The sequence below is a fragment of the Geotrypetes seraphini genome, chromosome 6, assembly GCF_902459505.1.
Source record: "Geotrypetes seraphini chromosome 6, aGeoSer1.1, whole genome shotgun sequence".
Lineage (NCBI taxonomy): Eukaryota > Metazoa > Chordata > Amphibia > Gymnophiona > Dermophiidae > Geotrypetes > Geotrypetes seraphini.
Window position 1 is genome coordinate 61,155,998 of NC_047089.1, and position 25,884 is coordinate 61,181,881.

Genomic DNA, 25,884 nt, shown 5'->3' on the forward strand with positions numbered 1-25,884 from the left:
GAGTGTAGGCTTCCTTGAGATCCAGAGAGCATAACCAGTCGTTCTGCTCGAGAAGGGGATAAAGAGATGCCAGGGACAACATTCAAAACTTTTCTTTGACTAAAAATTTGTTGAGAGCCCTGAGATCCAGAATGGGTCGCAGATCGCCCGTCTTCTTCGGAACAAGGAAGTAACAGGAGTAAAACCCCCTGTTCTGCTGTTCCAAGAGAACTGGTTCAATGGCATGGAGAGAAAGCAGAGCTTGAACTTCCTGAAGTAGAAGGGCGGTCTGGGATGGATTGGAAGGATACTCGCTTGGAGGGAGCTCTGGTGGAACCTGAGTGAAATGAACAGATGATGGTAAGCACCCAGAGGTCAGATGTAATTATCGTCCATCGGTTGTAAAAATGATTTGAGACGACCTCCTATAGGGGGAAAAGGAGACAGAGACAGAACGGTGGAGGTTATGCTCTGTTTTAAACAGTCAAAAAGGCTGAGAAGCCTTAGGTGCAGCAGAAGGTTGGGGTTTCTGTTGCTTCTGAGGTTTCTGTTTTTTCATAGGAGGGCGAGTATAAGGAGCCGGCTTTGGAGCAAAATGCCTTTGATAGATAAGAGCAGGGCGTGCAGGCTTGGCAGGAGCTGGCTTTGGCTTAGGTCTGACTATAGAAGCAAAAGATTTTTCATGGTCAGATAATTTCTTGGTGGCTGCCTCGATGGACTGTTAGCCAAACGATCTTGAAGGTTAGAGTCCATGTCAATGGTACGAAGCCAGGCAAGATGACACATAGCTACACAGCAGGCTGCCGCTCGGGCAGATAACTTGAAGGCATCATAAGATGATTGGAGGAGATGCAGACGTAACTGAGAGAAAGAAGCAATGACTTCCTGAAACTCAAAATGCATTTGGGTATCCAAATAATCCAAAAACTTTGGTAGAAGAGAGAAGAAGAAATTCAAAGTAAGTGATGAAATAAAAATTATAATTGAGGACTTTAGAGGACATCATAGCATTCTGGTAGATGCGACGTCCGAATTTGTCCATAGTTTTCCCTTCCTTTCCAAGAGGGACGGTGGCGTAAACCTTGGAAGGATGGGACCTTTTCAAGGAAGACGCGACAAGCAGGGATTGATGAGATAACTGAGAGTTGTCAAACCCTTTGCAAAGCACAATCTTATATCTGGAATCCAATTTTCCTGGAACAGCTGGTATGGAAAAAGGTGTTTCCATGCAATGACCAAAAGTCTGATCAAAAGCTTATGAAGTGGAAGCTTAAGAGACTCTGCCGGAGGTTGAGGAAGATGCATGACTTTGAGATACTCCTTAGAATATTTGGAGCCAGTATCCAATTGAATACAAGTCTACAGCCATCTGTCACAGGAAAGACGAGAAAGATAGCTTATCTGCCAATGCTTTGCCTCGAGAAGGACTCGAGGACGTCGAGGCAGCCTGTGTCGAAGAAGAAGCTTCGGCAGGGAAAAAGGCATCAAAGGAACCTGGTGACTTGGACGAGGCAATCGAGACCGGAACATCCTCGAGGTCCAGCATCGGAGACCTCGAACGAGGAGTCAGTGGTCTGGTCGAGGTTGGAGTAGATCGAGGCTTCGATGAAGATGGTCTGTCATGAGAAGAAGAACTATGCCTGGAAGGATGCCTCGATGAAGATGGTCTGTCATGAGAAGAAGAACTATGCCTGGAAGGATGCCTCGATGAAGGTCTCGAATGGCGGTGAGAACTGTGTCTGGAACCAGATCTTGAGGATCGAGGAGATTTCGCCTCAGAGACGTAGGCAGCCGATGCCAATGTATGAATAGGACTAGAGGCTGTAGATCAAAGCTGCAGAGGCTTGGTGGAGGAACCTCGATGCACTCTCAGACTCTGCTCCTTGTTTAGAATGTGAGGATTCTCGTCGAGGCACTCGCGAAGAATCTGCTCCTTGCTTTTCGTGCTTGGATGGCAGACCAGACACTCTCAGAGACTCTGCTCCTTGCAAAGAGTGTGTAAGTTCAGACTGGGGCAAAGGAAGCAGCTCGACCTCGCAAGAGTCTGCTGAATGCCCAGGCTGGATAAGAGGAAGCAGTTTGGTTCCCATGTTAGTAAGGAACTGAATAAACTGCTTCTCTAACATGGTCTGGAAAGAATGGATGGATCCGCGCCTGAAACCGGACCACCTGCTTTGGCTGGAGGTTCCTTCGAGGTAGTGTGAGAGTGCTTTGACTTGGAGTCTTAGACACTTTAATCACCACCAGCGGAACCGACTGCTGAGCTATCTGACCTGAGGAAACAGGGGAAGATACAGCAGATGACGTCGAAGCAAGAGCCGCTGCAAACGACGAAGGTCTGATGAGGCTCGAGGTGGAAGCAGTAGGCGCAGAAGGAGCCTCGGTGGAAGTCGAGGCCAAAGACGCCTTCGAAGTCGAGGGATCAGTAGGAGATTCCATCTCGAAAAGCTTATCTACCAAAATGCAAAGACGCTTGAAAGCACGAGGCTGAAGTTTTTGGCAAGGCAGGCACGACCTAGGATGATGTTTTGGCCCAAGGCACTTAAGGCAGCGTCCGTGAGGGTCCGTAAGAGAGATCGCGCGCTGATACTTGCTACACCTCTTGAAGCCCGTAGCATGCTGGGACATAGAAGGAAAAATAGCCGCCGCAAATCAAAGCCCTCGGGCTGCGCTGAGCGGCCTGTCCCGGAAAACGAACGGAAGAAGAAAAAAAATTTTTTTTTTAACTAAAATAAAAGAAATAAACTAAAAACAGCAATTCGTGAGGAAAAAAACACAAACCGCGGTTGAGAGAAGGCACAGAGGAACGAAGTTAAACGCAGAGAGTCAAACATGCAGATACTTCTCGGCTCCGCGGAAAACTGAGAACTGAGGAGACGCGCCCTGCACTGGGCGGGAAGGCACTCGTACATGCGCAGTGCAGGCGACTCGAAACTTTGAGTTTCTTCAAGCAAGTCTGCTTGCGAGGCATCCGCATCCAGGCTCCGTCGATGACGTCACCCATATGTGAGAATACCTGCCTGCTTGTCCTGGGATAAAAGGCTTTATGAATATGTACGAACAGCCTATGGGCTGTGTTGTTGCTGACATGGTTGCTGTTGTGACTGTCTCCTGGATTGAGACTGGAACAGAATCAAAAGTGTAAAGGGCTGAGAAGGAGGAGGCTCCATGGTGGATATGCCCAGAGTGTCCTATTTGGGCTCGCAGCAGAGAACATTTGAGTAGCCTTTTCCATGAAAGGGCAATAATTTGTCTCCTAAACAAGGTGCAGTTAGGAGGCTATCATGGTGTGCAATGGCCAGCTGAGACCCCCCTAAGCCAGGCAAGGTGCTTCAACTGACAATGCTGCCGCACGAGAAACCAAGGCAAAGGCGGCCTATGCTGATCCAACCATGCACTTGAAATAAAATGTTGACAAAACTAGGAGTTGTTGCACCAAATGTAGAGTCTTGACCTCTCCGCTAGGAGGTACAAAGGCACAGACACTCACTCCTGAGAAGAGATGTATAAGGGAGTGGAGGTGCATCAAATCTGAAAAGGGAACCATCCTGTATTGGTAGTCCAAAGAGCAGGAAGCCACCGGTACTCTAAGCAGAGTTGCAAAGTTGGAAGAACTCCCTGAGTGGCTGATTAAAATTAAAGTATCTAAGAATTGTTTAAATGCTTTAGAATCTGCCACTAAAGGAATGGATAAAGCCCCAACATCTCCAGGAGAAATGTGGTAAAGGAGCTTCCTGAGAAGAAAGGCAAGTAGAATTACTCACTGAGGAACCTTCGATGTCGAAGAGCAAAAGTTCCTGTTCAAAACCCCCCGAGAGATATGAATCTCTAGCAATGCGGGGCGGTGCTGAACAGATGGTACCAAAAGCTCCAAATGTTTTGACTTGCGAAGATCTTTGGTAGACGGTACCGATATGGAGGAAAAGAAGATTGGTGTTGGGAGGCCATCGACGTCGGTGCCGCTACCGGAATCGGTGCCGCTACTGAAAACTCCCTGGTAGGTACCACCGGAGGCGATGGCTCAGACTGAACCGGCACCAAGAGAGTTGATGTCAACATGGGAATCGGCATAAGCAGCAGAAAATCCCCCCGTAAGTCCTCTTGCAGCAATTGCGTTATGCGCTGCATTAGAGAAAAGCACCGGTACCATTGGCCTTTTTCAGCTGGTACCTTCGGCACCGCTCGACACTCCGGAGATGAGAATGCCGGTATCAAGGCACTCATCGATACCGAAGTGGAGCAACAGGTAGGGCTGTTAGAGGTCGGCAGGATTAGACTCACTGCTATGACCCAAAGCCCATAGAGAGCAGGGAAAAGTTAGACAGCCAACTTACCCACTGGAGGTGCGGCACCGCAGACAGCATAAGGAAATCCACTCTCGATGTCGGTGCGGGCTTGATTAATATGGCCCAGTGTCGGAAAAGCAGTGGGCACTGAATTCCTGATGGCGCGGAACAGGAGCTGCTGTTGAAGTGAAGTGGAAATGCTCTGCTGAAGAAAAAAGCAGAGGAAGCAAAAATCGGCAAGGTCCAGGGCCCCACACTGCGATAAGCAGCGGTGGATGGCGATGACCACAAGTGCCGAAGCACAGCAACTGCCCATGAGAATTATCAGTGGAAGGGCTAGGAACGGTAAGATAGCCATAGGAGAAACATAAGCTAGGGCGATCCATAAAGGCCTGCCGAACTGAAGCCCACAACAGGAAAATAAAAAACAAAGAATATAAAATATCTTGGGGGGTTTTTTTTTTAATAAAACAAAAGAAGAAAAATAAAAGAATAGAAAACTGACTGAAAAGTCAGAAGTTGCGAGAGCGGGAAGGCAGCGAAACGAAAATTTTTTCAACAGTTGTTGAAAACGTGACGACTTAGCTCTGCGGAAACGAAAAAACTGAGGGACCGCACACCCTGCGTCGGGTGGGAAGGCACTCGCGCATGCGCAGTTCAGGCTATCATGAACTTTCTAAGATCTTAAAGTGGCGATGCACTTTTAAAGTGGTCCGTACCGGGGCTCCGTCAGTGACGTCACCCATATGTGAGAATATACTGCCTGCTTGTCCTGGAATAAAGCTTAATTGAGGTCCTTTTACTAAGGTGCGCTAGCTATTTTAGCGCACACTAAAACGGCTAGCACGCTTTAGTAAAAGGACCCCAAAGTGAATATTAATTTTTTTTAAATCTGAAATATATCTACTCTAAATCCTGGGTCATTTTCTATTCAAAAACTGATCCAAAAGTCACATTGATGCCATCACATTTCACAAAACAATTTATAAAAATCAAAACTGAAGTTGTTTTTTTGAAATTCAGTTGATATGTGCTTGTAAATTTTATTTCAGCCTACTTTATAACATGTCAGCACTTGTATATCTGCAAATTTGCTTGTATTTTTGGAGTACCACAGCCTCACTATGCCAGTTTTGGACCAATGTCATCCCCCCAAGGATGCCTATGCAAGTGCAGACTAAGAGTAGAGATTATCTTGTTAGCATGTGTATGTTTATACTATACATGTTGTCACCTATGCAATTATTTTATTATAGACATTTTCCATATGTAAAACAGTCCTCGGGACCAGTCAGATTTTCCGGATATGTATGTGATAGATATGCATGCATTATCTCCATTGTATGAAAATTTCTCTCATTTATATTCATTGTGGATATCCTGAAAATCTGATTGGCCTGGTGTATGCCAAGGACTGGGTTGAAAATCATTAGTATAAAATGTTTATAAAATCACCCTCTCATGGCAAGAGGCACATCCTATAGGCAATCAGTGGGCACCAGCACCTATCCTTCTCTCTGGCCCTCTTCCATTCTGACACTCCCCACTGGTGTCTCAGGGCCCGCCTGGATGGACTTCACATACACACACACACAGATATCGGCATGATGATGTTACGCATGCGCGTGATATCATCACAGCGATATCCGCATACTTACAGGTGCCTCGAGCCTTGGCCACTACCTTTAGTGTGCCATGGCTTGAAAATGTTTGCGGGACACTGCTCTAAATGATGTTAAATATGAAACTAGCTCAAACACTTGCCTAATATTGCATTCACATCCATTTAAGAAACAATGAATTTTAGAAATGGAAAATTTCCTATGGAAAACTAAGCAAAAAAACAGTTTTCATCCCATATCTCCAAATAAGTCCTTGGTCTAAGAGGCTACAATCTGCTGATGTGAAATACCCGAGGCAATAGGCCGGCTTTTCAACAGCATTAATACTACAGGATACAAAATTACACAGGGACAAATTTGTCCCCATTCCTACAGGAACTCAATTTTTCCATCCTGTCCCTGCCCCAATCCATTAAGCTCTGCCTTAACTGCACAAGCCTTGGATACTTATGATTTTAAAGTGTTTGAGGTTTGTGCAGATGAGGACAGAGATTGCAGGAATTGAACAGGGATAGGAAAAGAACTCACCGGCAGTGGCGTACCTAGCATATGTGACACATGGGGCCCATCATTTTTTGGCACCCCCCCATCTGTACAAAAAACATGATTTTTAGTAACAAGCCACATGTCACACATGAGTACCTAGGAAAAGGCAGCATCTTACATACTGCAGTGAGCAGTACAACATCAATACACCCATTGTAAAACTAAACAAGCCAGACTAGTACAGATCAATCCTACACCGTCAATCCTAACAGAAAACCATGTCTTTCGAACACACAGAACACAGAAAACACCTTCGCCTAGTATGGAATATGTCATCACAAACTAACCCCTCCCCCTTTTACAAAACTGTAGTGTGAATTTTAGCCACGGTGGTAAAAGCTCCAACACTCATAGAATTCTGAGCATCAGAGCTGCTACCACCACGGCTGGCGCTAAAAAATGCTCCACAGTTTTGTAAAAAGGGGGGATAAAATAGAAATACATAGACAAAGGTTAAATTGAACCAGCAAGAAGCTGGACTCTGCATACAGTGCAACACCACAGAAACAGTGACACAGGTCTCCTAAAGCAATAAATAAATAGAAAATTTTTGTTCTACCTTTGTCTTCTCTGGTTTCTGCTTTCCTCATCTTCTTGTTACTCTCTTCCTTCCATCCACTGTCCCTCTTCTCTCTGCATCTTCCATTTGCTCTGTTACTGTGCTTCTCCCTTTCTCCCTCCTTCCAAATTGGTCTGGCACCCATCTTCTTCCGCTCCTCCCATAGTCTGGCATTTCTGTCTTCTTCCCTGCCAGCGTCTTCTCCCAACTCTCTCTTCCCCATTTCCCTTCAGCGTCTTCTCCCCACTCTCTCTTCCCCATTTTCCTGTAGCATCTTCTCCCCACTCTTTGTTCCTCATTTCCCTTAAGCATCTTCTCCCCACTCTCTGTTCCCCATTTCCATTCAGCATCTTCTTCCCACTCTGTCTTCCCCATGTGCTTTCAGCGTACTTCTCCCCCCTCTGACTTCCCCATGTGCTTTCAGCGTACTTCTCCCCCTTCTGTCTTCCCCATGTGCTTTCAGCGCTGTTTTCCTCTCCACCCCACCTTTTCTTCCTTTCTCCCTCACTGCCCCTTACCTTCGTGGCGCTTCCCCCCCCTGGCCTGGACAACAGGCCCGGTCTGACAAACCTCCCTGCCCTGTGGCCGGTGATGTCTAAACTGCCTTCTTACAGCAGCCGGAGTGTTGTAGTTGCATATGACTGCTGTAAAGGTTGTCTCTGATGCAACTTCCAGTTGCATCAGAGATGACCTTTACGGCAGAAACACGCAACTTCAATGCTCTAGCTCAGGGGTGCCCACACTTTTTGGGTTTGCGAGCTACATTTAAAATGACCAAGTCAAAATGATCTATCAACAATAAAATTTTAAAAAAAACCACAAAGCACACTGTACACTGAGAAAATGTTAATTATTATTCATAGTCTGGATTTTTTTCAAAGAGGTCAAGGCATACTGCACTGTCACCTCAGTAACAACCATACAAAAACAGACAAATACCCCCCTCCCTTTTTACTAAAGCACAATAGCCCAGGGCTGCTCTTGACACTCATACCGCTATAGTGGTTTAGTAAAAGGGGGGCCATAGTGCAAAATAAAAAGAGCAGATATAAATTCAGACACATTTTGATCACTAAATAAATCATTTTTTCTACCTTGTTGCCTGGTGAGTCTCTGGTTGCACTTTCTTCTTCTGACTGTGCATCCAATCTTTCTTCCCCCCTTTCCTTCCTCCCTCCCGTGGTCTGGCATCTCTATCAGCCCCTTCCCTTGCTTCCCTGGCATCTTTTACATTACATTACATTACATTACGGATTTCTATTCCGCCTGTGCCTTGCGGTTCTAGGCGGATTACAATATAGAAAATATCTGGGACATTCCAGTAGAATTACATTTCAGGATAGGAGTAAGTTACAGGAACAGTGAAGAGTTATGATATTACAATTTCACAGAAGATATTACTTATGACAGAAGATAATACATATAGCAGAAGATAATGCATTTTGCAGAGGTAATACATGTCAACTCGATCAGTTAAGTCGGGTGTAATGTAGAAGAGTTTCAGTACATTCTTGATCACAGACAAAGAGATAATATGGATGAGTGATTCCGAAGTCGTTGAATGGGAACTCGTTGGGCGGTGGTTAGAGTGATGGGAGATATTTTTTGAACAGTAGTGTTTTTATTTCTTTGCGGAACTCTTTTATGTCTGTTGTTTTGGTCAGTAATTTAGAGATGTCAGAGTCTATTTTGGCTGCCTGTGTCCCCAGGAGGTTGTCATAGAGTTTCTTACGACAGGTACCGTTGAGTGGTGGATAGGTGAAGAGGTTCTGTGTTCTCCTTTTTCTTGGTGGGTGGTAGTAGTGAAAACGGTTATTTAGGTAACTGGGTGCCGTGCCATGGGTTACTTTGAAAATGAGACAGTAGAGTTTGAATTGTATTCTTGCTTTTATTGGTAGCCAGTGGGATTCTAGGTATGCATTGGTAATGTGGTCGTATTTGCTGAGTGAATATATGAGTCTGAGGGCTGTGTTCTGGATGGTCTGTAGTTTTTTTATTGTGTTGGTCGAGCAGGGTAAGTAGAGGCTGTTGCAATAGTCGACGATACTTAGTACCATGGATTGGACAATGATCCTGAATTGGTCTTTTTTAAAGAATTTTCTGATTTTTCTTAAATTTCGCATTGTGAAGAATGCTTTTTGGGTGATTTTTTGGATTTGTGTTTGCATTGTACAGCATCTGTCTAAGTGTATTCCAAGGATTTTGAGGGAGTTCTGTATAGGGTACTTGATTGAGTTTACTTCCAGTTCTGTTAGGGATGGTTTTTTGTCTTTCTCTAGTAATAAGAATTTGGTTTTGTCAGAGTTCAGCTTCAACTTGTGGTCTATCATCCATTTATCCACTGTTTCCAGTGTAGTTTTCAGGTGTTCTGTGTTTTCTCCCCATCCCCGCGTTCCAGCATCTCTCTTACCCTCCCCATGCTATTCCTCCCCCCCCCCCCACGGGCAGGATCCGGTGCTTGCTCATCGTTCTTCCCAGCAGCACTGCTGCAACTCTTCGGGCCACCGGCAGCATGAATGAAGTAAACATGCTGCCTTCAGTGACCCAGTTCTGGCCTTTTTTTTTTTTCAGTGACACCTTCTAAAGCCGCCTCCACCCAAGCTCGTCTTCCCTGTGTCGGGCTGACCAGCCTTCCTCTCCCCGACGTCAATTCTGCCGTCGGAGAGGAAGTTCCGCCCAGCTAGGCAGCGATTGGCTGGCCCAAACTTCCTCTCCGACGGCAGAATTGACGTCGGGGAGAGGCAGCAGGCTGATCGGCCCGGTAGAGTTTTCCGGACCTTGCCGGCTGTGCACCCCCACTAAGGCTGCACCCCTTAGTACGCCACTGCTCACTGGGACGGATGGGAAAGCAATGTTACTTACCGTAACAGTTGTTATCCAGGGACAGCAGGCAGCTATTCTCACTAGTGGGTGATGTCATCCGACAGAGCCCCGACACGGACATCTTGAAAGCATGTCTTGCTTGAAGAAACTTAGAAGTTTCGAGATGCCCGCATCGCGCATGCGCCAGTGCCTTCCCGCCCGATGTACCGGGCGTGTCTCCTCAGTTCAGGTAGCTAGCCTGAGAAGCCAACCCAGGGGAGGTGGGTGGGACGTGAGAATAGCTGCCTGCTGTCCCTGGATAACAACTGTTACGGTAAGTAACATTGCTTTATCCCAGGACAAGCAGGCAGGTATTCTCACTAGTGGGTGACCTCCAAGCTAACCCCAATGGGATGGTGGGAGAGTTGGCAACTTAAGAGAATAAATTTTGTAACACTGTTTGGCCAAACTGTCCATCCCGTCTGGAGAAAGTATCCAGACAATAATGAGAGGTGAATGTGTGAACCGAGGACCAAGTGGCAGCCTTACATATCTCCTCAATCGGTGTCGATCTGAGGAAGGCTACAGAGGCTGCCATTGCTCTGACCTTATGGGCTGTGACCTTACAGGGAAGGGATAATCCAGCCTGGGCATAGCAGGAAGAGATACAAGCCGCCATCCAGTTAGAGATGGTGCGCTTCGATACAGGTCGTCCCAACTTGTTTGGATCAAAGGAGACGAAAAGTTGAGGAGCAGTTCTGTGCGGCTTTGTGCGATCCAAGTAGAAAGCTAAAGCACGTTTACAGTCCAGAGTGTGCAAAGCAGCTTCCCCAGGATGAGAATGAGGCTTTGGAAAGAACACTGGAAGCACGATGGATTGGTTGATGTGAAATTCAGAGACCATTTTAGGCAGGAATTTCGGATGAGTACGAAGAACCACCTTGTCATGATGGAATACAGTGAACGGTGGATCCGCCACTAGGGCCTGAAGCTCACTGACCCGGCGAGCAGACGTGAGGGCCACCAGAAAAACGACCTTCCAGGTGAGATACTTAAGTGGAGCCTTGTTGAGAGGTTCAAACGGAGGCTTCATGAGATGAGACAGGACAACATTGAGATCCCAAACCACAGGAGGAGGTTTGATAGGAGGGTTGACATGAAAAAGACCTTTCATAAATCTGGAAACCACAGGATGAGCAGACAAAGGTTTCCCCTGTAAAGGCTGATGGAAAGCCGCAATAGCACTCAGGTGGACTCGTATGGAGGTAGATTTGAGACCAGACTGAGATAGGTGTAGAAGGTAATCCAGTACAGAAGAAAGGGAAGCTCGCTGAGGTTCCGTGGCATTGGAAATACACCAGGAGGAGAATCTAGTCCATTTTTGGGAGTAGCATTGTCGAGTAGCAGGCTTCCTGGAAGCCTCCAAGACCTCCCTCACTGCTTGAGAAAACTGGTGAGGAGTTATGTTGAAAGGAACCAAGCTGTCAGGTGGAGGGACTGCAGATTGGGATGAAGAAGTGAACCTTGATGTTGAGTGAGTAGTGAAGGAAACACTGGAAGAAGTATTGGCTCCCTGCTGCTGAGTTGAAGTAGAAGGGAGAACCAAGGTTGTCTGGGCCACCGAGGAGCAATTAGAATCATGGTGGCATGGACTGATCTCAACTTGACCAGAGTCTTCTGAATGAGAGGAAATGGAGGGAACGCATATAGGAAGCGATTCCCCCAATCCAGAAGAAAGGCGTCTGCCTCGAGGCGATGAGGAGTGTAGATCCTGGAGCAAAACTGAGGCAGCTTGAAGTTGTGGGGGGCTGCAAAGAGGTCTATCTGAGGCGTCCCCCACTGTGCAAAGACCTGATGAAGGGGCTTGGAATGGAGCGTCCATTCGTGAGGTTGGAGAAGACGACTCAATTTGTCTGCCAAGACATTGTCTGTCCCCTGAATGTAGACAGCCCTGAGGAAGGTGTTGTGGCGGACCGCCCAATCCCAGACTCGAAGAGCTTCCTGGCAAAGAGGGGCCGAGCCCGTGCCCCCTTGTTTGTTGACATAATACATGGCGACCTGATTGTCGGTGCGAATTAGGACCACCATGTCGTGAAGCAGATGTTGAAAAGCTTGAAGAGCATTGAAGATGGCTCTGAGCTCCAGAAGATTGATTTGATGGAGTCGTTCCGCACTGGTCCAGAACCCCTGAGTGCGAAGACCATCCAGATGAGCTCCCCATGCATAGTTCGATGAATCGGTGGTGAGAACTTTCTGGTGGGGAGGAGAGTGAAACAGTAAACCTCTGGATAAATTCGAAGAGGTCATCCACCAGAGAAGAGACTGCCGTAGAGCAGGAGTGACTACAATGTGGCGGGACAACGGGTCGGACACCTGAGTCCACTGAGATGCCAAGGTCCATTGAGGAATTCTGAGATGTAGTCTGGCAAAAGGCGTCACATGAACTGTGGATGCCATGTGACCCAAGAGGACCATCATGTGTCTCGCTGAGATGGACGGGCGAGAAGACACCGACTGGCAGAGGAGAAGAAGAGCATCCATGCGCTGAGGAGGAAGGAAAGCTCGAAGTTGGATGGTATCCAGGACCGCCCCGATGAAGGGGAGAGTCTGGGTGGGCTGAAGATGTGACTTGGGAAAGTTGATCTCGAAGCCCAAGTTCTGCAGAAAACAAATCGTAGTCAAGGTCGCCGAAATGACCTCTGGAGCCGACGGGGCCTTGATGAGCCAGTCGTCGAGGTATGGAAACACCTGGAGACCCATGTTCCGGAGTGCAGCGGCCACCACCACCAGACACTTCGTGAAGACTCTGGGCGAAGAGGAAAGGCCGAATGGAAGCACTCGATACTGCAGATGTAGATGTCCCACCCGAAATCTGAGGAACTTGCGGGAGGCTGGATGAATCGGGATGTGAGTGTAGGCCTCCTTGAGGTCCAGAGAGCATAACCAATCGTTCTGCTCGAGGAGGGGATAGAGAGAGGCAAGGGTCAGCATACGGAACCGCTCCTTGACCAAAAACTTGTTGAGGACTCGAAGGTCCAAAATGGGCCGCAGATCGCCCGTCTTCTTCGGAACCAGGAAATACCGGGAGTAAAACCCTTGGTTTTGCTGATCTAACGGGACCGGCTCGACGGCCCGAAGCCGAAGCAAAGCCTGAGCCTCCTGGAGAAGAAGAGCGGTCTGCGTTAAGTTGGAAGGATACTCTCTTGGAGGGTGGTCCGGGGGGACCCGTTGGAAATGAAGAGAGTATCCCTCTATTACGATGGTAAGGACCCAAAGGTCTGTGGTGATTGACTCCCATCGATGACAAAAATGATGGAGACGACCCCCTATGGGAAAAACAGGGGAAGACAGAACGTCGGTTATGCTCCCTGGAAGAGAGTCAAAAAGGCTGAGGAGCCTTGGGTGCAGCCGGCATCTGAGGCTTCTGCTGAGTCTTCTGGGGAGGCTGTCTCTTCGCAGGCTGTCTCGCAGGAGGAGTCTGCCTCGGTTGATAACGCCGCTGGTAGATTTGAGGCGGTCTAGAGGGACGAGACTGCTGAGGCTTCGGCTTAGGTCGCAGAATAGACTGAAAAGACTTCTCATGGTCCGAAAGCTTTTTAGTAACAGTCTCGATAGACTCATCGAACAGATCCGCTCCCGCACAAGGCACATTAGCAAGTCTGTCTTGGAGGTTCGGATCCATATCAATGGTGCGAAGCCACGCCAGGCGACGCATGGCGACCGAACAGGCCGCAGCACGTGCCGAGAGCTCGAAGGCATCGTAGGAGGATTGCATCAGCTGCAGCCGCAACTGGGACAGGGTCGCCACCACCTCTTCAAACTGGAAACGAGCCTGAGCATCGATGAAAGGGATGAACTTGCGGAGCACCGGCAAGAAGAAATCCAAATATGAAGAGAAGAAAAAATTGTAATTGAGCACTCGAGTCGCCATCATCGAGTTTTGATAGATACGTCTACCAAATTTGTCCATCGTTCTCCCCTCCCTGCCCGGAGGCACGGAAGCATAGACTTGGGAGGGATGAGAACGCTTGAGAGAAGACTCGACCAGAAGGGACTGATGAGAAAGTTGAGCTCCCTCAAACCCCTTGTGGTGAACGATGCGGTATCGAGCATCCAGTTTACTGGGAACTGCAGGCAAGGAATACGGTGTCTCAAAACAGCGCATGAAAGTCTGGTCCAGCAGCTTGTGTAGAGGAAGCCGAAGTGTCTCCGCCGGAGGGTGAGGTAAATGCATGGTGTCCAAATACTCTTTAGAATATTTGGACCCAGTGTCCAAAGTCACATCCAAGTCATCCGCCATCTGTCGGAGAAAGGATGAGAAAGACAGTTGGTCTGCCAAGGCCGGCCGACGAGATGGACTAGAAGACGTGGAAGCCTCCGGGTCCAGGAAGAGCTGAGATCGGCATGGAGAATAGGAGGTAGATGGTTCCTCATACTCTGGCCCCTCCGGCTGGGACACATCCGACGAGGAATACCCCAAACGCTGGATCTTCTTCTGCGGAGACACCTCCGAATGACGTGAGGAGTGCCGAGAAGAGTGCCGAGATCGATGCCCCTCCCGGTGACGGGACGGAGAACGAGATCTTCTATGCATCGATTGATCCTTCGAAGCCTCAAAGGAATGGATAGGGCTCGATGCAGTGGATCGCAGAGGTGGCAGAGATGCGGATTCACGCAGCGCCACCCATGTCTGGTATGGAGTGCGGAAGAACTCCTCCTGCGATGCAGTATGCCCAGGACTACGATTATCAGGAGCCGCCCTAGCACCCTGTTGGCGTGGGGGTGTGATGGGCTCCAAAGGTGGCATCTCCGGAAGGGAAGCCCTCCTGGAGGATTCCGCCGCCCTCCGCCGATCCCCCTCGTCGAGTAGAGAGATCGAACGACGAGGAGGAGGGGGAGGGGGCGGACCGCCCTCTGAAACCGGGGTCGGAATCTCACCTTGAATGTTGGCGATAAGCCGGGGTCCCATAGTGCGCATAAGCTCGACAAACTGAGCTTCTAGCAGGGATCGAAGCGAAGCCGATATGGAGGGATCCGCACCGAAAGGGGGTCCTCTTGCACGGTCTTCGCGTTCCTTCGTGGCCAAGTGCTTCTGCTTGCTAGCTTTAGGCACTTTGATGACCACGGGAGGGACAGTGGAAGGCGGTACCTGAACCGAGGAGACGGAGGCAGGCGCCGATGCTGAACTTGAAGCTGAAGCCGGGGCAAACGATGCGGGCTTCACGATGCTCGATGCAGGAGTCGCAGATGTAGGTTTCGAATGGATCGGCGAAACCTCAACAGCCGTAGCAGCAGAGATGTCCTTGGCAGTCTCCATCTTGAACTTCGACTCCCAGAGCAAGCAGCGCCGCTTAAACGAGCGCGCAGTGAGCGTGGAACAAGGCCGGCACGATTTCGGAACGTGTTCCGGACCAAGACACTGAAGGCAGCGTCGGTGTGGGTCCGTCAGCGAAATTGCACGCTGGCACTTGCTGCACTTTTTAAAACCGGTGATTGGTCGGGACATAGGCCGGAAAATCGACGCTGCAAGGTCGAAGGCGCTAGGCCGCAGCCACGAGGCCGGCCCGGCCGAACCGCCGGAAGAAATAATTTAAAGTTTTTTTTTTTTTAGAAAAATAAAGTAAAATTGAAATAAAGTCAAAGAAATAAATATAAACGCGGGTTAAGAAGGCAAAAAAACTGAAATTCAGTCAGCGCAGAATGAAGACAAACTTCTCAGCTCCGCGGAAAGAAAAGAACTGAGGAGACACGCCCGGTACATCGGGCGGGAAGGCACTGGCGCATGCGCGATGCGGGCATCTCGAAACTTCTAAGTTTCTTCAAGCAAGACATGCTTTCAAGATGTCCGTGTCGGGGCTCTGTCGGATGACATCACCCACTAGTGAGAATAGCTGCCTGCTTGTCCTGGGATAAAATGAGTTCCCGTGGGGACAGGGAAAAATTTGTCCCTCTGTCATTCTCTACTACGAGACACAGTATAACATTACTAAGTAGGAAACTGAAAACAAATCAGAGAAAATATTATTTTTCACTTATAACCTCTTTTGCAAAAGCATAGCATAGCTGGGTTTAAAAAAAGGTTTAGACAAAGTTCATAAAAGCTATTAAGGTAAATCTGTATGTATTTAAAAATATCCTGACTTTCTTACTCAAGTAGGACTAATTTTCTCTCTCTTCACCATCCCCTCACCTCCTGCTCTTCTTCTCCATTTGCTTATTTTTCATTTCTTGCAATCTCCACCCCCATCTTGCTCTCTTTTCACACACCAATGAGCCTGTGGAAGGTTACAGGGCACAGAACTGTCTCTAACTATAGGCCCCTTTTCAAAGCTGCAGTAATGATGCTGCCATGGTAAATGCACTGTTCATTCAATTCTTATGGACTTTGGTACATTTACGGTGCTGCATTTACTGGCCTACACTATTCTGCTTGATAAAAGAGGCCCTGTGTGTTCAACAAAGATTACAGGACTGAGCCAGCATCATATACTGGAGCTTTAACGAGTCAGGCTTTGAACACCATAACTGTGAGGCAGTAAGCCCCAGTCACCTCTTCCACTTTCCCTTCTCTGTCTCATTATGTTGATTGTTTTATGTACACTGCTTTGGGCAAGCATTTTGTTCAAATAAGATTTATAAATAATTTATTTAAAACGTTTATATTCCACAAATCTAGCACTATGTGGATTACATTAAAATAACACAAATACTTGGGTTGTTTTGTCAGAGCAAGAACAGCACACAACATCCCAGAACACCATACATTCTAATCATAACAGAAATGCAAGCAATGTCCATAGCTTCCATCACTCCCGCAACCTGGCAGGAGTGATGGGAGGAGCGCAGAAATTCAGGATTCCTCGTGTTCAGTAAAACCAACCTACTGTGAGACACATAATCTGTGCAAACCAGACGAGAGCAACCGTTAAAACATTCCACAATGGCAGCCTATCAGAGACCACATGTTTACTTTTAGGAGAGTAAACCTTGGTCTCAAATACAGGGATGCAACGGTCAGCCTTTAATCCCCGCAAGACCAAATATAAACTTTCATGGTGCAAGGGGTGAAGATTTGCTTCCCTGACACCTACAAGCCGAAAGCAAAGAAAAGGGACAGTGTAAAAGAAAAACACAGATCCTTTGACACTTACATTAGATGTCAGCACGAGGGAAGAAGGCTTTTAATGTGAACACTTGCGCCGTGAGTCACACCCCCTGTGACGCAAACTGATGTCATACATCAGCGTGGCGGCTTACCTTGAGAGGGGATGGCTTTTAAGGTGAACACTGAGGAAATTGCAGAGGACTCATGCACAGCCTTACAGTCATCTAAAGGAACAGGGGAAAAAACCCAAACCGTTAACATGTCATTAGTACTCTTATTTATGATACAGTCGGGAAACAGTCAAATTTTTATTTTTATTTTTTAGAGGATCCGGGGGAATCCAGAGGATCCCATAAATCCGTCCCTTGCTTTTTGCCTCTGTTGTATCTGTTAAACCTGCTGTACAGTGGCACACGACTGCTTTTTGGTGTTAGCTCTTCACATCATAAAGTATCCTTACGACGAAAGTAAATACACATCCAAGCATAATTTAAAAATAAATAAATAAAGTTATTCACACCACAAGTCACCTGCAGCCACCAACCTAACCTGAGTCTGAGTGACAGAGAGCCCGCTGACACTAAGGGGAGGGAATAGTGAATAAAAAGGCGGAGTATATTTCCCCCCCTCAAAAAAAAAAAATATCCTTTGTTTCTCTCACTCTCTCTTGCTCGTTGCCTAGTTTACCTTGAGATGCCCAGCAGATAGGTAAAAGAGGGAACAAGCACAATCAACCCCTCCGCTGAATCCGTTAACGGCGGTTGGTTTAGGAAGGCGGAGTTGGGGGTGAGGTGGCAGGGGCGTGCATAAGAGCAGAGCGCTAGACTCTTCATCGATAATTTTACACTGTATGTGTAGCGATTAGAGGCGGAGGAAGACTTATTTCGATAGTAAAAGTCCGCGGCAGTTGTGATTTTTTTTTTTCTTTTTAAGTCAGCAGTTCCCATTCCCGGCATGCCCTGGGGCAGCGGGGCTGGTTCTAACAAATTTGAATGAAGAGCTGTACACTTTCGGCGCCATTTTCGAGTAATGACTGAGTGCATCAGTATAGTCGGAGATGAGGAAAGTAGGGGCTGGCTAGAGCCTCTATCAGTGGCCAAGGGGTACCTGCAAAAATCTGCAAAAAATTTTTAAAAATACCCCGGTCTGAAAGGAGACGGCAGGAAGAGGCGGAGTGACCTGTAAAAGACGGCGAAAGGGAAAACAACAGCGGGACGAAGGGGCGCTCGGTTGGTGAGGAAGAAGGGAAGAGAAGGGGAAAAATGTTTAAAAATTACCTTTTTGGTAGCTTGGAAAAATCTTAAAAAATTTTAAAAAATTAGGGGATAAGGAGGAGATGGGCTGAGGTGAGCTGTTTGTTGGCGTTTTGGAGATTTTAAGGGAGAAAATTTGAGCGGGACGAGAAGTTGCCGCTTACGGCTGCCTGTGTATCTGTCAATTGTAATCAGAGTTGAAAGTGAAAAGCGAGGAAGGAGATGAGGAGTAGCAGCAGCTGCTGGATCATACAGTACCGGGGTACTAGCCCCTACCGCCTTACATGCTGTCATGCACAGTGCTATATGTAGATAAGTATCATTAGAAAACACGTGTGTGTATGTATGTATGTATGTATGCATGCATCCAGTCAGGTGTCACATTGAATGCATTTATCATCCACCTCACCTTTTATGACAGTTTTACCAGCCTGTGTATAGGATAACAAGCTCATAAAGAGGCAGTTTAAAATAATTACACAATAGTTTATTTTTGTAAATATTCATTTTTTTACTAGAAGCAGGTAGTTCTCGTTGACTACATGTATATTTGAGTCTTTTTTCTAACCGTTTCTTGCAGTTTCTTTTTTTGTATGTGTGTGTTTACTGAGGACATTGAGCCCTCTAATATTTAGCATATGTCAAATATTTTCATTTTATAATCTCCTCTGAGATCCGAAATTGCATTAATAAACGAAACTTATTTTCCACATCAGGTTAGAGACGTTTTAAAATAAATAAACGTATATCTTAAAATTGATGGTGACTTGTGAGGGAGAAAGCTAAGTCCCTTATCGAGGTTGACACACAACACAGTGGTTTGATTTAATAGAAAGGGGATCCAATTAGCTGCCTTATCAGTCAGCTGAAGAGAGATTTTGCAAGAAGTGAATACCTGTTAACCCTGGGATAATTCTTGCAAGTGATTACATCTGTTACACACCACCTTGCTTCACCTACCTTTTTTAAATGTAGTCAAGGTAATCATAGCTTTTGGTTCCTGTCCAGCTTTTATTGGATGAGGACGCAGCAAGTTTTTGCTATTCATGTAAAAGTTGTGAAATAGTGCCTGAGCCCCTTATGCAGCTGAGTTGCTTTTTCGTCTTGGATAGTTTTAACCCTATGTGGTATTTCTTCCATTAGTAGATGCTTCGCTGGAAGATGCGCATGGTGTATGCTCATGAGAGAATGAAAACTCGCTGTATATCCAAAGCATAATAGAGTTTGGGCCGTGGGGGCGAGACTTCTTCCCATAAACAGTATTCCTTACTCCTTGTCCTGTATATTTCCCCTGGTAGTTTTTAGCTGCCCAGATCATTTTGATAGAAAGCTGGTGGAAGTATATTTTTCAAACTAATGGCTGATGGAGTGTTTTTTTTTTCCAGTACAGGATCTGGTCGAAGTACTGTAATGGGGGTGAGGCTTCTGTAACCCCACAGCCGTGGATAAGGGGAAAAAGTTCTAGTACGTGATTAAGGGTTGGAAGGGAATCGCTGAATTTCCTTACATACAGTACAGCCTTATCCAAGAGCATGAATTTGACTGGACATGCTATTTTTTTTATTTCAAGAAAGCTGAAAGAACAATATAGGGCAAGCTTAGAGAAATTGAGGGAGAAAACCGTTTTGAAGTATGGTATGGGCATTATGTCCAAATATATCACCTGTAAAAAAAAGTGTATGTGCATATTAAGGAGTAAAACAATTTCTTAGTAACACTCCTGTTTGGATTCTCAGTTTATACTGCCAGTATTCAAATGCAAAACTGTTAATGCAGTCCTTGATTATTTTCCCTGTGTTTGTAGACAAACATGATTTTCAGTGCAGTATTTTTAAGCTGAATAACAAATTTATCTAAATGGCTACAAAAGACACAATTTTCTCTTCAAATTTCTTATATATGATGTACAATATTTTTTTACCCAAGATGTATACAAGATGATATAGACCCTATATGTTTTCTTTTATATCCATATAAGTATCATATGAGTTTGTGTATATAGACATTGGCTATAGGTATAGATAGTATACATGGCTATAGGTATAGATAGTATACATATACACATTTAATTTATGAAATATAGGAAGGCATACTTGTCCTTCATTAATATTCTATGGCACAAAATTTTACCTTATTAAAAATATTTCTGGATATTTTGCATAATTATCTGAATCTTCAAGTTGTATTTCATTTTAAGACCATTTTATTTCGAAACTGATCCATTTCCACACCATGATGGAAAATTTGGGTGTGGTTAAAGTGATGTTGCTTTTCATGCTTGTTGTTCATGTAAAGCTTTGTAATATCTATTTTTTCAAGACTTTTAGTTTATTATGACGAAGTTGATGTAAGTTCTACCAGTTTAAATAGAACCTAGTAAAGCAGCTTGCATTCCTACTGTGTTTAAAATGTCAAACATTAACTACACTTTGCTTGTCCATTAGACAATCTTTCACAATTTTTTTCCTTAAAGTAATTGCTTTAATGTTGAAATAAAAAGGAATATAGTATATGTGTGCGTGTGTGTATGTATGTATATAATATATATATATAATAAACGTGCACACTGAGCTTTTTCAGTTTAAAAAAATATAAATACGGTTATACTGTTTAAAATGAAGATTTTATTTATTTCAAGGGTTCTCAAATGTATGCAACTCTCGAACAGTATTTCATTATGTAAAAGGCTCACTAAGAACAGGTTATAACCCTGATTGTAAGTACAATTGTGATTCAATTTTTAATTGCATGGGTAGCTTTTTTATTTTTTTTTTTAACTATTTTTAAACTTCACTTGAGTGACATTTAAGTTGTGAATTAGATGAACATATTATCGGAGCTTTTTTTTTTGTCATTAGCTAAGCACTAAAGGCATGATGTCTTTCTAAGGACAAAAAGTTTTGTTTAGATTGGGGGAACAGGGCTATATTTGAAAAGTTGGTTTTTTTTTAGGTCACTTGTGTTCCAGATTCAAGACAGTTGAGGCTAGTATTCTCATGGTAATATTTTTCACTTAATTATTAGATGGTCTGGTTAATAAAAATATAGTGTGCTTCAAAAAATGGCAAAGATATTTATACTGAATTTCAAAGCATTTTTTTTTATATATTTGAATGCATGCTAGAGACAAACCTTGAAGAAAGTCTACCTTAGAATGCAGCCATACAATCCAGCAGGTGTATGTAAAAATATTTGTTTGGTAAGTATTGATATTTGATAATCATACTAGTCCTTATTGTTTGGCGAATGAAACATCAGATATTTTTACTCCATCCTGAATTTAGTATATTTTATTTTTTTATTTTTTAATTACTAATGGTTAAGTTGTAATGCACTCAGAATGGTACTAAATGGCTGCATTATAAATAGACCCCTTGCACTATATACTTTTTGTTAGGTGTCTCACAGAGTTAGTCATATCAGGAGTGAGAATGCATGCTAAATAGTACCAATTTTAGTGTGAAGGGCAATTTCTCCTTTAAAAATCTCTTACTTCTTTGATAAGTTAATAAAGAATACATAAAGTATTCTCCAAATAGAAATGAATCTTGATAGCACCATTTTTTCAGTAGAATTTTCTTTTAGAAAACTGATTTTTATGTATAAATGAATTATTACTCTCCATTTGTGCTGGAGTAAAGATTTTAGTTCTACAGATTTCTATAACTGAACAATATAGAAACAGAACTAGTGGCCAAAACATTTAAATACTATAATTTTTGCTGCAAGCAACAGTTAAAAGGACTTTGGTGAAAGTTACTACACAAACTTTTATTAACATGAAGTAAAACTTAAGAAAGTTCCTTTTTTTTTTGTGCTTTTAGGTTAGGAAGGAGTTTTGCTTCTTTTCTAATTGGTTTCCATACTTGATTCATCTGATATGGTAATGCATTTTTAAATTAGTATGTCAAGCCATGAGGATTAAATTTATTTCAAGTGCTGAGAGGAAGATAATTCAGCAGTTCAGAAATGGAAACAAAATCTTGTCTATATTTTTAACCCTTTTGTTTGGTTAGGACTTTTTTTTTTTTTCTAATTTTATGAAGGTTTTTTTTTGTTTGTTTGTTTGTTTTTTTCATGTAACTCAATCCATGGGCCTGCTCTCTTTTTAAGCTGATTGTCATGAATTATTACTGGGTAAAAATGAAATGATATAAAAATGTAAATATGAGGAAATGTAGTTTTTATGGGACATGAGCAAAATAATCTCTGAATCGAAGGCTTCTCTAACGCTGGCGTTTACAAAGCTGCGATATAGGTTTCTACCGCAGACCGGAGGGGTACATGTTCAATGCTTATAGAATTCCTATGCGCATCAGAGCATTTACATCGCCAACCCACGGTAGAAACCTCTACTGTGGCTTTGTAAAGAGAGCCCTATGTTTAATAGAGACCAAATCCAATGAAGCTGCTGATCTGGTTAACCCTTTGAGGGAAGTAGGTGAGATATAATTTTTAATCACAATAAAGGAAACCATTTGGAAAGCTTTCATCATTGGATATCTATGTGCATGTGGCTCTGTGAAATTGCTTGATCCTTTGGATTGATAATTGTATAAAGTTATCGCAACATATAAGTTAGGCATATGAATGAAAATGCATTTTAACTTAATGTCTTCTTTAGAATCTATATAGCATATGCATTATTTGGTTTTTTAAAAATTTATTTTTAATTTTTGAAATAAAGTAAGTGCAGCAGTCCTTTTCCCATTGTGAAATACATAAGCATTTTAACTTATGCATTCTTGTAATGCATATTTATTCATTCATATTTATGCATTCTTGTAATGCACATTTATTATTTTTAATTTTTGAAATAGAGTAAGCGTAGCAGGTCTTTTTCCATTGTAAATTATATTTAAAAAATCACTAACTTACATGCAGACTGGGTTATAAATGTCACATTTTGTTTGAGCATACTCAAAGTATGTTTGTTTGTAGTATGAACATATATTATTGTACTGTTTGTTTTCAAAACATGGCTGTTTATTTTATTTGAGTATGAATCCCATTGTGATGGGTCTTTTGAGTTGCTCATATTTTTTTCTGAAAAGGAAACCACTCCTGTAAATGGGTAAATTTAGTGATTACGGCATTGGTTAAGGAGACTGAGAAATGTGGTGTTATTTCTTAGGAGTCCTATTCCTATGAATAGACTACACATATGTAGAATTTGATTTTGCTTAGGCTTGCCTCTTCTGTATATCCCAAAGCATATGCCTCGCCCAACCTTTCTCTAAGATGTTTTTGCACTTCACTTTCTATTTTAAAAAAGATTTGCAAAATGAAACTCCTTGAATTAATACATCTCAAACCTAGAAAAAAAATCAAATTATGGATCAAATGTGCCGAAAGGTTTTCTTCTGTTTTGTGTCTGAGAGAAACACTTATTATGTAACAATACTTTCTTAGATTAAAAACACCATAGTACATTCTTTTTTTTTTTTATTATTATTTATTCAATTTTCTATACCGTTCTCCCAGGGGAGCTCAGAACGGTTTACATGAATTTATTCAGATACTCAAGCAGTTTTCCCTCTCTGTCCAGGGGGGCTCACAATCTATCTAATGTACCTGGTGCAATGGGGGGATTAAGTGACTTGCCCAGGGTCACAAGGAGCAGCGTGAGTTTGAACCCACAACCTCAGGGTGCTGAGGCTGTAGCTTTAACCACTGTGCCACACTCTTCATTTCTGTAGCTTATTTTTTTACTAGAAAATACAGGTAACAGTTATCATTTTATGCATATAAAATATTTTTTTCCAGATAACTTTGGTTGATTATATCAGTGTTTTGCAAACTTTGTGTTTGCCAAATATTCTAAAAAATGTTTAAAATACATTTCTATTGAAATTTTAATTTGGATTTTCATTATTTTCTTAGCACAAAATATTGCATTTTTAAAAAATAAATTAGTAACATGACAATTGAGTCCACTTTGCTTTTGGATCGTGCAATTTGATTTCAGCAGGAAAACATTTTATCTGAAACACCTTTTTTTAGATGTGTAATGAGTAATATTTAGCAATTTTAGTAAGGATTTAATAATTTTGCTCACATATACTATTTTTGTTGGAGTGTTGAGCGTGAACACGTTAAAAAAAATCATTTGTAGTTAATAACACAAATGAAGGCCTGCTTTTATCAAGCTACATAGAGCATTTTAGTGTGGGCTGGCGAGGTAAATGCTTTTGACGCTCATAGGAACTGAATGAGCATCGGAGCATTTACCTCGCCGGCCTGCACTAAAATGTTCTACCACAGCTAGATAAAAGGGGAACTAAGGCTTTTCTCCATAAAATATTTATGTTCCATGGTAACATAAATATTCTGAACAAAAAATAAAATTGGTTAATTTAAAAATGCATTGTGAATTTCATGGGGGGGGGGGTCTTGTTTGTGACTGAGACAGAATATCATGTAATTCATAAAATCAGGTGACCTTTTTTTTTTTTTTTTTTCCTGCAAACATACAATGTGAAAAAACAGAAGCATGCTAATTTGGTTTAGTAGAGGTGGTTTCTGTTGATAAAGAAAAATATCACATATGTTTCCAATTAAGTCCCATTAGTAGTTTAAAGTTGAACTTCCTTTAGGAAATGAACTGGGGGTCAGGTTGATGACCTTTTAGCTGTGTTTGGGGATCACCCATGAAACTGGGTGTCAGACGTCTGTTGAGTGTCTTTAAGCTATAATACATGACAGTTTTATTGCAGGTTTTGACCTTTTCAGTATAAAGAGTTGATTCTGGGTGTTAAATTTTTTATTTTTGCACATAGCTGAAAATTTTATGTGGTAAGCTATTAAAATATTTTATGTATGGATGTGATTATATTATTTATATTATGAGTGCTTCCATTTCTTTTATATATTAATCTAGATAACTGCACTTTCTCCCAATTTGTGAAGATTAGTGTAGAAATTAACATATTAAGTAGCAGAAATGTATGCAAGGCTATGTTTGAAGTGTTTTTATTGAATATAAATACTTTTCATACAATAGTATTCTTGTATTTGGAGTTACATGGTGAAATGTTAACCTCAGTATATATATCTTTAAAATCACAGTAAGAAATGTACGGTAAACACCTGCAGTGACTTTTCAGAACGTGTGTATATGTCATCATAAACGTAAAATAATTCTTAACTTGAATCCTATGTCATAGCAAGTCTAATCAGATATTGTGCAGCATAATAGTGCTTCAGTTTTATGTTTTTAGTAAAAATAGTAGCTTGGTGGAAACTGAAAAATCTCATATAGTCAGAAACTGCTTTTCAAATGAATAATTGTTCCAAATGATCTAGATTACAGAAAACAGTATCTATTTTCTCTCTTGTTTTCAAATGTAATTTGACAATTGGTTACAAAGCCAGAAATATCCATTTGACATTTTCCTTTCAAAAATATTTTATTACATACATATGTCAACCTAGCAGGTTTACTATTGGGGTTTGAATATTTTGAGGCATTTGCATAGGCTGAAAAACTTGTCCAACATGCATAAAAAGGACCCTATCTGACTCATTCTGACTGCACTAAATCCAAATAAGTTTATTTGATCTGCTGCAATCAAATGACTTTCTGGTATGTTCAGTGTAGACATTTATGTTCTTTCCTATTGAAAGCTTAACTTTAATTTCATACTATTTGTTTCATCATGAAAAAGCTCCCTTTTTAATAATTTTCATTCCACTCTCAGGTTTGCTGTAATATTGTATGCATCATGTGATA

At 43.2% G+C, this 25,884-nt stretch overlaps 1 long non-coding RNA gene across 1 annotated transcript in view; it reads right to left on the minus strand.

Moving 5' to 3' along the window:
* LOC117362227 overlaps positions 1–17,789 on the minus strand; it is a 189,643-nt gene extending 171,854 nt beyond the window's left edge. Inside the window, exons 1-2 of the long non-coding RNA XR_004539834.1 lie at positions 17,587–17,789; positions 16,946–17,123 (exon numbers count right to left, since the gene is read on the minus strand). This is a non-coding gene — a long non-coding RNA (uncharacterized LOC117362227). The remainder of the gene's footprint in view (positions 1–16,945; positions 17,124–17,586) is intronic.
* Between the last annotated feature and the right edge of the window lie 8,095 nt (positions 17,790–25,884).